Raw genomic sequence first — 10,864 nt, 5'->3', positions numbered from 1 at the left:
TGTCCAAATCTCAGGGACATGAAAGGACATGGATGGTTCACTGTGTGGAAGCCAGATTTGAAATTTGAGATCGGACGGGGATCAACAGTGACTGTCTCACAGCACCATACTGAGAAGTCAGGGTTTTAGCCTCTCTTCTGCTAGGACCCAACAAAGTGTTCAGCGGGAAACAAACTTTTCCAGATTCTGTGTTTTGGAAAGATCATTAAAAGTTTGTATATAGAATGGGTTGCATTGAGGAGGGTGGGGAGATTGCACAATAAGAAATTAATTAGGGGGCTTTCCTGGTGGCTCAGTGGTAAAGAATCCACGTGCCAATTCAGGAGACACAGGTCTGATCCCAGACCTGGGAAGATTCCACATGCCGCGGAGCAACTAAGCCTGTGTGCCACAACGACTAAGGTTTTGCCCTAGGGCCCATGTGGCACAACGACTGAAGCCTGCATAACCTGGGGCCCATGCTCTGCAACAGGAGAAGCCACTGCAACAAGCCCACGCGCCTCACTGGGCAGTAGCCCTTGCTCCCAGCAACTAGAGAAAGCCTTGCACAGCAACAAAGACCCAGCACAGCCAAAAAAAAAAATTTTTTTTTAAATATTCTTTTTTAAAAATTATTTTAGGAAATTAATTAGTAGACTTTAGAATAGTCCAGACAAGAAATTGTGTGCCCCTGGACTAAGGCAGCATGGGTGTAAGTTCAAGAAGGGGACAAGTAGGAGACGGAATCAGAACATAGGGAATGAGTGTAAGAAGTGGGAAAGAGAAAGCAGCTAGGTTTTCTAGTTTCCTGACTAGGGTGCCTGAGTGGATAGTGGGCAGATTAAACATAATGAAATGTTTTTCCATGTGAAAATGCTCAAACACGAACACACCAGAAGACATAATGAAGCAGTCCTATGTTTGCACTTATTTACAACAAATGTTTAGATTTCTGAGACACTTTTGTTTATATTTGACATTTGGAAATAAAGGCTAAACAATTCTATTCCTATATACTTAAAATCACTTTGAGTGTGCGGTAGCTCCAAACGCTAGGCCATCTTCTGGGCAATGATATGCTTTCCCAAATTGGGACATAATTCAGCAATAATGTGTCATGCTTGATAATGTTCTCAACAAAACATGACACAGTTTCCTTCCATTTACGTGGTAGTGGCAGTCTTAGAAAATTCTGTATATCTTTACACGGTACAAATTTACTGTACAGTGTCCGTTAATTGCTCAGTCGTGCCTAACTCTTTGCGACCACACGGACTGTTGCCCACCAGGCTCCTCTGTCCATGGAATTCTCCAGGCAAGAATACTGAAGTGGGTTGCTATTCCTTTCTGCAGGGGATCTTCCCAACCCAGGGATTGACCCTGGGTCTCCCACATTGCAGGCAGATTCTTTACCATCTGAGCCACCAGGGAAGCCCCAAAATTCTATGTATCTTTACATGGTTCAAGTTTACTGTATGTTCATAGGTAAAATGGTGTTATACTCCAGGCTTAGAAAATTGTAAACAACGTTTTCTCTTACATGGATGCCTGTTGAGAACATCTGAAGTTGTACAGAATACAAGACCATTCTCTGTGTGAGACTGTCCTGAGTGTTACAAAATCTTGAGTGTCTCTGCCTCCTCATATACTATGGTGACACTTAAGTGATTTTAGCAACCGAAGCATTGAGGCAATTAAAAATACTCCCAAGACATTTCCCAAACATTCCCCAGGAAATCTATCACTCTGACCCCATTTAAGACTAATGTGTTTGGGGAATGTTCCAGAGAAAACACCACAGCATCCTCTTTCTCAGCATCTGTGGGTACCATTTCAGCCCAGTAATTAAAAATCTCCTTCTTTAAAGAGGGCCTTCCCTGGTGACTCAGACGGTAAAGAATCTGCCTGCAATGTGGGAGATCCAGGTTCAATCCCTGGGTCTCAAGGATCCCCTGGAGAAGGGAATGTCTATCCAGTCGAGTATTCTTGCCTGGAGTATCCCATGGACACAGGAGCCTGGTGGGCTACAGTCCATGGGATCACAAAGAGTCAGACACGACTGAGTGACTAATACATACTTTACTTAAAGGGAACTAATGATCTTGTTAATTGAGAAATCTTCTTAGCTTTGAATCAAACTGCACTAATGGTTAATCAGAAAGCATGAGAAGAAAAGAAATCAGTATCTGTCAGTTATTCTTTAGTTTTTAGAAGTCTCATCTCTGCCTCTGAGTGTTGGTGGGGCCTTAGGCACTTCATGAACTATAACAGGACCTGTCAGTCTAGCAGTAGAGTTCAGGGCAAGATGTGGAGAATGAGCCTAGCTTTACTTTATGGCTGCCCTGGCCCACTAGATTGTTGAGTCTAGAGGCATGCTGGAGCTAGCTCAGGCTGGCTTTTGAAAGCCAATCTAAATTTTGCTGAATTTGTGAGCTGGTTAACAATATATTAGGAACTCAAAATTACCCATGGTGACAGTATTCAGGGCTTCCTTGATGGCTCAGTGGTAAAGAATCTGCCTGCAGTGAGACGCAAGAGACATCAATTCAATCTCTGGGTCAGGAAGATCCCTGGGAGAAGGGAATGGCTACCCACTCTAGTATTCTTGCCTGGGAAATCCCATAAACAGAGGAGCCTGGTGAGCTACAGCCATGGGGTCACAAGAGTTGGGCACGACTGAGCAACCAACTAGTATTCAAATGATGGAAACTGGAAGACACTGTGAATCAGGCCTCTCCTCATTGCCCAGAGCCAATGGTTAAGCATTTGCTGGTACTCCATTGGTTGAAGTTCTCCATCCTGCAGGACAGGGAGATTGCCCCTAAAGAGGCATTTTTCAGAAGTCCATCATCCTCTACATCCTATCTTGGCCATAGGCTGCTCATTATAACTTCAGTGCTTGGTGATCGTGCTTATGTATGATCACACTTACATGTTACTTGTGGACACCTCAATGCTGTTTCTCTGAAGCATCCATGCAAGGATATCATGGACAAACTGCCTCTATCCTGGGCTAAAATGACTCACCCCAAATAGACACTTTTGGGAAATGCTAGCACTGCTGTCCACCAAGGAGTGCATTCCAGGCTTCCCATAACCCTCTTAACAGCAGTTCAGTTTCACTCAAAAGTTTCAGCATGAGTATAAAAGTAGATTCATTCTTTCTTCACTCTATCATCTGTCCCTGCAAGCCCAAGCTTGGGGAAAAGCCACAGTTGCCTCTGAAGTGACTTGAAACTTACAAATCCCTGAGCTTCAGTTTCTGGGTCAAAAAGAATAAAGAGTTTTGCCAGCCTCAAGTCACTAGATGCTGTAGAAGTCCATCAAATCTGCTGACTCAACACATTTTGCTTTAACTATTTAGGAAAGATGCCAACTGAAGTTGAATGACAAAAGAGATGTGCAGGGAGTGCGAAAACTAAAGAGAAGGCAGGAAAATGAATATGTATTATTATTCCTACTTCAAACAGTCTGACAGCATTTTCACTAGTTATTCTGTCTCCTTTCTGCACCGTATCTTCTGAACTAGCTATTATTTTGGCTATTTTACAGGCGGCAAAATTAAATGGGACTTCCCAGGTGGCTCAGTGGTAAAGAACCTGCCTGTCAAGCAAGAGACACAAGTTCAGTCCCTGGGTTGGGAAGAACCTCTGGAGAAGGAAATGGCAACCCACTCCAGTATTCTTGCCAGGAGAATTCCATGGACAGGGGAGCCTAGCGGCTACAGTCCATGGGGTCACGAAGAGTTAGACATGACTGAGCGACTAATACTTAATACTTAAAATTAGTTTGGTCAGATAAATAAGCTAGGTCTGGGACATTTGGAGAAATCAGAGCTAAAATCCTGGTTTTCTAAGATCTTCCTCTCAATCACTCTGACTGCAGTATGTGTTTCCCATTTGGTAACATGAAGGTAGTGTAACTAAGGTAGATTCAAGGTATGTTGCCCTTGAACCTCACCCATGCTTAGGCTTTTATATAAATGAACCTATTAAAATAGTTGAAGTCAAACATCCATTTAGTTCAACTGAATTCTAGGACATTTTTTAAAAATCAGTATAAGCTACAATAATTCATATTATTAATATTTGATCATTGTATCTTTTTTCTCTTTTTCCTTTTTTAAAGCAAATTTATTGAGATATAAAAGCATGCAAAAAACACAATAAGTGTACAACATGGTTAAGTTTTATGTATGTATAAACCCACGAAACCATTTTTACATTCAAGATGATGAGTTTTCTATTACCTCCCAAATATCCTCATGCCTTTTGTAATTCCTCTCCCTTTCCCATCCCACCTACCCCTGCAGGCAAGATCTGATCTGCTCTGTCAATATAGATAATTTTTTATGCTCAAAGTTTTATCAAATTGACTCATATTATATGTACACAATATCTGGCCCCTTTCACTCAGCATAGCAATTTTGAGATAAATTCATGTTGTTAAATCTGTTGCCCATTTCTAATCAGGCTATTTTCATATTATTGAGTTATGAGAGTTTTTTATGTATTGTGGATACAGTGCTTTAGCAGCTATATGCTTTGCAAATATTTTCTTCCAGTCTGTGGCTTGTCTTTTCAGTCTTTTAACAGAGAGAAGGAGTTTTTAATTTTGATGAGGCTGAATTTATTAATATTTTATTTTACAAATCATATTTTTGACATCATATCTAAGAAATCTTTGTCTAACATAGTGTCACAAAGGTTTCTACTTATGTTTTCTTCTGGAGGTTTTATAGTTTTAGTATTTACATTTAAGTCTATAATCCATTTTTAGATTTTGAGTTAACTTACATATACACTATCAGGTTAAGATTGAAGTTTGTTTTTGTTTGTTTTTCATATAGATATCCAATTATTACATTTATTATTTTGCATATATGTTTCCAGTTATTCTAGCATCATTGTTGAAAAGACTATCCTTATCCATTGAATTATCTCTGCATCTTTTTCAAAAATCAATTGTCCACATGTGTGGGGGTCTATGTTTAGTTCCTTTTGTTTCATTGATCTTTTTTCCCTATCCTTATGTTATTGCCATAGTTTATTGGTTAATGTAACTTTATAAGTCTTAAAATTAGGTGATACTAGCATTCTGATTTTGTTCTTCTTCTTCAAAGTCATTTTGGTTATTCTAGGTTCTTGTATTTCCTTGCAAATTTTGGAGTTAGCTTGTCAATATCACACACACACACACACACACACACACACACACACACACACACAAACACACTCACACAGAGCCTGTGAGTGTTTGATTGGGTTCGCATTGACACTATGGATCAGTTTGGAAAGAACTGACAACTATATTTCTATATACTTGCAACAAACATTCAAAATTTTAAAATGAAAATTAATATCACAATAGCATCAAAATATTAAACACTTTAAATATGATAAAAGATGTGAAAGACCAGTTCACTGAAAAGCACAAGACATTGCCAAGAGAATCACAGACCTGAATAATCAGAACAATGTACCTTGTCATAAGTCAGAAGACTCAACACTGGAATGATTTCTTTTCCCTTTAATAATGGAAGCAACTGCCTTTTTGCTTCTCTTTGACTATGTTCTGCCTAAAAGAATCTGAGCAGAAAAAATATGTGTAACTTCTGAGTCATATCTTTTTCGATTTCCATTTTTTCCTTCCTTTGGGTCAATGAGAATGGGGATAGAATTTGAGGGCAATGCCTCTTCAAATCTAGTCTTCTGACCAGCAGCATCAGCATTACCTGGGAGCTTTTTAGAAATTCAGGTTCTCTGTCCTCACCCCAGACACACTGAATCAGAAACCCTGGTGTTAGAGTTCAGCACTCCCTGTTTGGAAAAAAAAAAAAAAAAAAAACCAGGTGGGTCTGATGCAGGGTAACATTTGCCAGCTACTGCCCACTGGGAATGCAAAGCATCAAGTAGGGCCTGACTGGCTGATATCCTCACTGAGCGAGTTGCCCACTCTCCCTGGACCACCAGCCTACCTCCATCCTCTTATGTGAAGGAGAAATAAACTTCTTTTGCTTGAGACATCTGTAATTTTTTGCTTGCTTTTTGTGTTTCTGAAATACCTTTTTATTGGAGTCTCACTGATGTAGGCGTTTGTCATTTTTGTCTCTTTGTTATACCAATTTAACCCATCCCTAGGTAAGGCCCCTTCTTGCCTCCCTGTGATATTCTCCTGTCCTTGTGTCTGGGAAGTTTCTCTTTTAGGATACACTGTTTATCTAAATGCTATCAAGAGCATCACTTCATGTCAAGGATTGTATTTGCAAGGATTGTACACCAAAGAGTACATCATAATAAGAGTCAGTACCTTTCCTGTATACATCTTGACACTTGGAAAAGTTGGATAAATAATAAAGCTACATAATATGTTATATTCAAAGATATAAATTATCATATTCAAGTTAATCTTAAAAATTTAAATGAAACATGCATTTTCCTTTTTGCATAATTTCTTCGCTTTTTCTCTAACTTTGATGAGGAACTACGAGGTTTATCCTTTCCCTTCAAAGTATTAACTTTTTTTCAATCCATTCCTATCATGTAGGTACTTTAGTCATCAGTAACAGCAAGAATTATCCTGAAGACTTGTTGGAAAGAATTGAGAAGGTATGAATAGCCCTAGTTGCTAAAAGTAAAAGAAAAACTCTTTAGATAATATTCACACTTGACTGTTAATCAAATCTTCAAGCAGGAAAAAAAGAATTATGATGTGGAAAAAATTTAGTATTATTTTAATCATTTAGGTAGGTAGGTGATAGGAAGATAGATATAAAGATAGATAGATAGATAACTTCCCAAAATATAGTGAAATACTGTCAATAACTTGATGGAAATTTTTCAATGATTCATCACAAAGCACTTCTTATGATGCTTGAAACAGCCTGTCAAACAACTTGAATACTTCCTGGTGACAGGAGATTCAAGTGTTCACAGCTCGTTCAATATTCCACTTATTTGTGAAGCACCTACTCTGTACCATGCAGCCTCTTCAATTTTTGAACAGTTTTAATTGTTTTAAAGTTCTAACTCATACTGAGAGGAAATCCTCCTGTAAAGAGCTTCAACACAGCTCTGGAGAAGAAACACACTCTGCTGGAGGTTGGAGAGAGACACACAACTGCCTCCAGGGAGCTCAAAATGTCATGCGGCCAGGGGTTGGGGGTCTGACAATGGAATAATAAACACTGAGCTATATGGGGGTTCCCAGGTGTCTCAGCTGTAAAGAATCTGCCTGCCAGTGCAGGAGATCTGGGTTCGATCCCTGGGTCAGAAAGATCCCCTAGAGAAGGAAATGGCAATCCAGTCCAGTATTCTTGCCTGGGACATCCCATGGACAAAGGAGCCTGGTGGGCTACAGTCTGTGGAGTCACCAAAGAGTTGGACACGACTGAGTAACTAAACAACAACACAGATTTACAAAGTGCTCTGAGAAGCCAGATGCAAAAGCCACTACTTCTGCTGAGAGTGCTCAGAAGACTCCAGAGAAAGCATGGTATCAGAAAAGGGTGAACAGAACTCAAAAGAGAAAAAACATCCGTTCGAGGAAGAGTATGAATACAAGCATGGAAGCCTAAAAAAGCATGACTTATTTGAGAAACTTAAAGTGGCTCAGTAAGTCCAGAATAAAAGTCTGTGGAGCAGAAGATAGGACCGACAAAAGTTGGTAAGAAGCAAGTCAGGAAAACACTTGTTCTTCATGATAAGAAGTTTGAATTTCAGGCTTTGGGGGAATCAGTAAAGAATGTTGAATGAGGTCTGTGACAACCTGGAGGGATGAGGTGGGGAGGGAGGTGGGAGGGACGTTCAGGAGGGAGGGGACCATGTATACCTATGGCCAATTCATGATGATGTATGGAAAAAACCACCACAATATTGTAAAGTAATTATCCTCCAATTAAAATAAATAAATTGAATAATAAAAAAAGAATGTTAAATAAGGAAGTAACATGATTGGCTTTCATTTTTCTTTTTGAAGTTTTATTAATAAGCTTTATTTTAAGCAGATATGGTATATAACATCCTAGAATTTTTCTTTTAGTTTTTATTGTATATTGGAGTATAGTTGATTTACAGTATTGTGTTAGTTTCAGGTATACAGCAAAGTGATTCAGTTATACATATATCTATTCTTGCTCAAATTATTTTCCCATTTAGGTTATTACAGAATATCAAGTAGAGTTCCCTGTGCTATACAGTAGGTTCCTTTGTGGTTTATCTTTTTTAAATATAGTAGGGTGTATATGTTGATCCCAAACTCCTAATTTATCCCTCTCCCATACCTTTTCCTTTTGATATCCATAAGTTTTTTTTTCTGATTTGAACAATTACTCTGAAGTACAGGATGAATCTGAGAAAGGAGAAAACATAAGAATAGAGAAAAAGTATTGGGCTTCCCTGATGGCTCAAATGGTAAAGAATCTGCTCACAATGCAGGAGACCTGGGTTCGATTCCTGAGTCCAGGAAAATCCCCTGGAGAAGGGAATAGCTTCCCACTCCAGTATTCTTCAGAAAAGGCAAGGGCACCCCACTCCAGTACTCTTGCCTGGAAAATCCCATGGGTGGAGGAGCCTGGTAGGCTGCCTTCCATGGGGTCACAAAGAGTTGGACATGACTGAGCAACTTCACTTTCATTTTTCACTTCCACGCATTGGAGAAGGAAATGGCAGCCCACTCCAGTGTTCTTGCCTGGAGAATCCCAGGGACGGAGGAGCCTGGTGGGCTGCCATCTGTGGGATCGCACAGAGTCAGACATGACTGAAGTGACTTAGCAGCAGTAGCAGCCAGTATTCTTGCCTGGAGAATTCCATGGGCAGAGGAGCAATCTGAGAAAGGAGAAAACGTTAAGTAGAGAGACCTGTACCTGATGTGTTTCCTCTCTTTCTCTCTCCAACCCTCTCTCTGTTCCTTTCTCCTGAAATAGTAAATATGTCTAAACCAAGGTGCTACAAGTGAGGAAGAGATGAACCAACAGAATTCAGAGATAAAATCATCATCAGTACTTTCCAACCAACCAGATATGGGGATTGAAGGAGTGGGCTCTAATTCTGCCCCTTGGAGCATCACAGATTTCTTCCCTATGATAACTCTTCATCCACTTGAGAATAATTATCACATTCTTTCCCTCATCTTTAAGACAAAGTGCTCCTTCTCTTTGACCCAAGAGCAATAAAATGCCGTTCCCCAGTCTTACCATCCTCCAATGTTTGATTAGATAAAGAAGGTGCCTTCTCTGAAATTTCTCAACTCAACAATGTGCTCAAAACTCAGTGAACAAATTAATGCATTCTTCTTCAGCCTATAGGTATTTACACCAGCCAAAACATCTCCCTCACTGTTCAGTTGTCAAGAAAATATACTAATGCTTCTAAATCGAGAACAAAAATAAAATCCCTCAGAAATAAAGTTTAACATTTCATATTTTTGGCTCTTAAAACATTCTTCTATTTGTGCTATCCTGAACATATGACTTGCAAAGTGAAGTAGCCATAAATCAGGCTGCAACACCCCTCCTCTCAGACATTTGTCAGGAAAAATTATTAATACACTGGCTAAGAGAACACTAATAAAACAGTGCATTGCATTGCATTTGGTCCTTATTCAACAATGGCAAAGAGTTCCAAAGCAAAAGACAAAGAAAAATTAGAATGATTATTATCCCATACCCTGTTCTACTGATGAAGCACATTCTTGATGCTGGCAAAACTCCTGGACCTGATCTTTATTTTTTAACCTACTGATTCTTTTCCATCAGTGACAGACTTGTTCTGCCACAAGAGATGCATTTCCAAATTGGCCTGAGGGAGACATGTGGGTTAGAAACAATATTGTCATTGGCCTAGTTCTGGCAAGATGGGTGGAAAATCAGACAACTGTTATGTTTTGCAGTTGTGGGCTAATAGTGCCCTCTGTTTTCCATTTTTGCTCCCATCAACAGAATTACCAGATGGCTAAGAAGCCACTATAATAGAAGTAATGTTCCAATATAGTGGGAAAAGACCAACCCAATAAACACCCTGACATTTATCTAGTTGCAATTAGCAATCTTCATGTTTAAAGATAAAGTTTTTTAAAAAGAATACATAACAGAAACCCTTGAAGCTTCACTCCTTTCACCAGAATACTTGTGCGTTGTTGGTTTTTTTTAAGAGCAATACATTCATTGCAGACTCCAGCATTCTCACCCATCCTCCCAAATGCCAAACCTTATGACCCAAAGGACCACAGTCACTTAAAAGACTTGTAACACTCTTCAAAATGCCTCCAGAGATTCTCAGTCAGTGGGTCTACGATGGAACATAAGAATCTGTAATTTCAAAAAATCTTTCCAGATGATAGGGAACCACTTTGAGATGTCTGAGGTCTACCTGTGGGAGAAACTTTTAACTCAGGCTGCTGGCCAGGGAACTAATCAGTTGGGTGGATTTTCAGTTCAGACAGCCTCTGCTCCTACCTCCGGGTTTCTTGGCGCCTCCTAGTGGACGGAGAGCAAAGTACCCATGGTGAGTGTGTTCCCTGAGAACCAGTGATTTTTAGAATAGTCATGGAACTGCCTGGAGGAAAAATAAAAAAGCTTCCTCTCTTAACATGTGAACATGTAACTCTAGTAGGACTCAGTTAATAAAACCACTGTTTTCTTCACCACCACCTTCAAGTTTGGTTCATTCCATTGAGTTAATGCTTCATCTACTCCTGAAAGAAATTCTGGGAAGATGAAATTCATTTTTCCAGGCATCCTCAGATAAGAAAACCATTTTGTGTGAAAGAGTCTCATCTTTTAATTATAAGTTAAGTCAAGAGGACTTCCTAGGTGGTACAGTGGTTAAGACTTAGTCTTCCAATGCACTGGGTTCCGGTTTGATTCCTGGTTGGGAAGCTGAGATTC

This window comes from Bos indicus x Bos taurus, chromosome 5, assembly GCF_003369695.1.
Source record: "Bos indicus x Bos taurus breed Angus x Brahman F1 hybrid chromosome 5, Bos_hybrid_MaternalHap_v2.0, whole genome shotgun sequence".
In the NCBI taxonomy this organism is placed as follows: Eukaryota; Metazoa; Chordata; class Mammalia; order Artiodactyla; family Bovidae; genus Bos; species Bos indicus x Bos taurus.
This window is presented reverse-complemented; position numbering follows the sequence as displayed.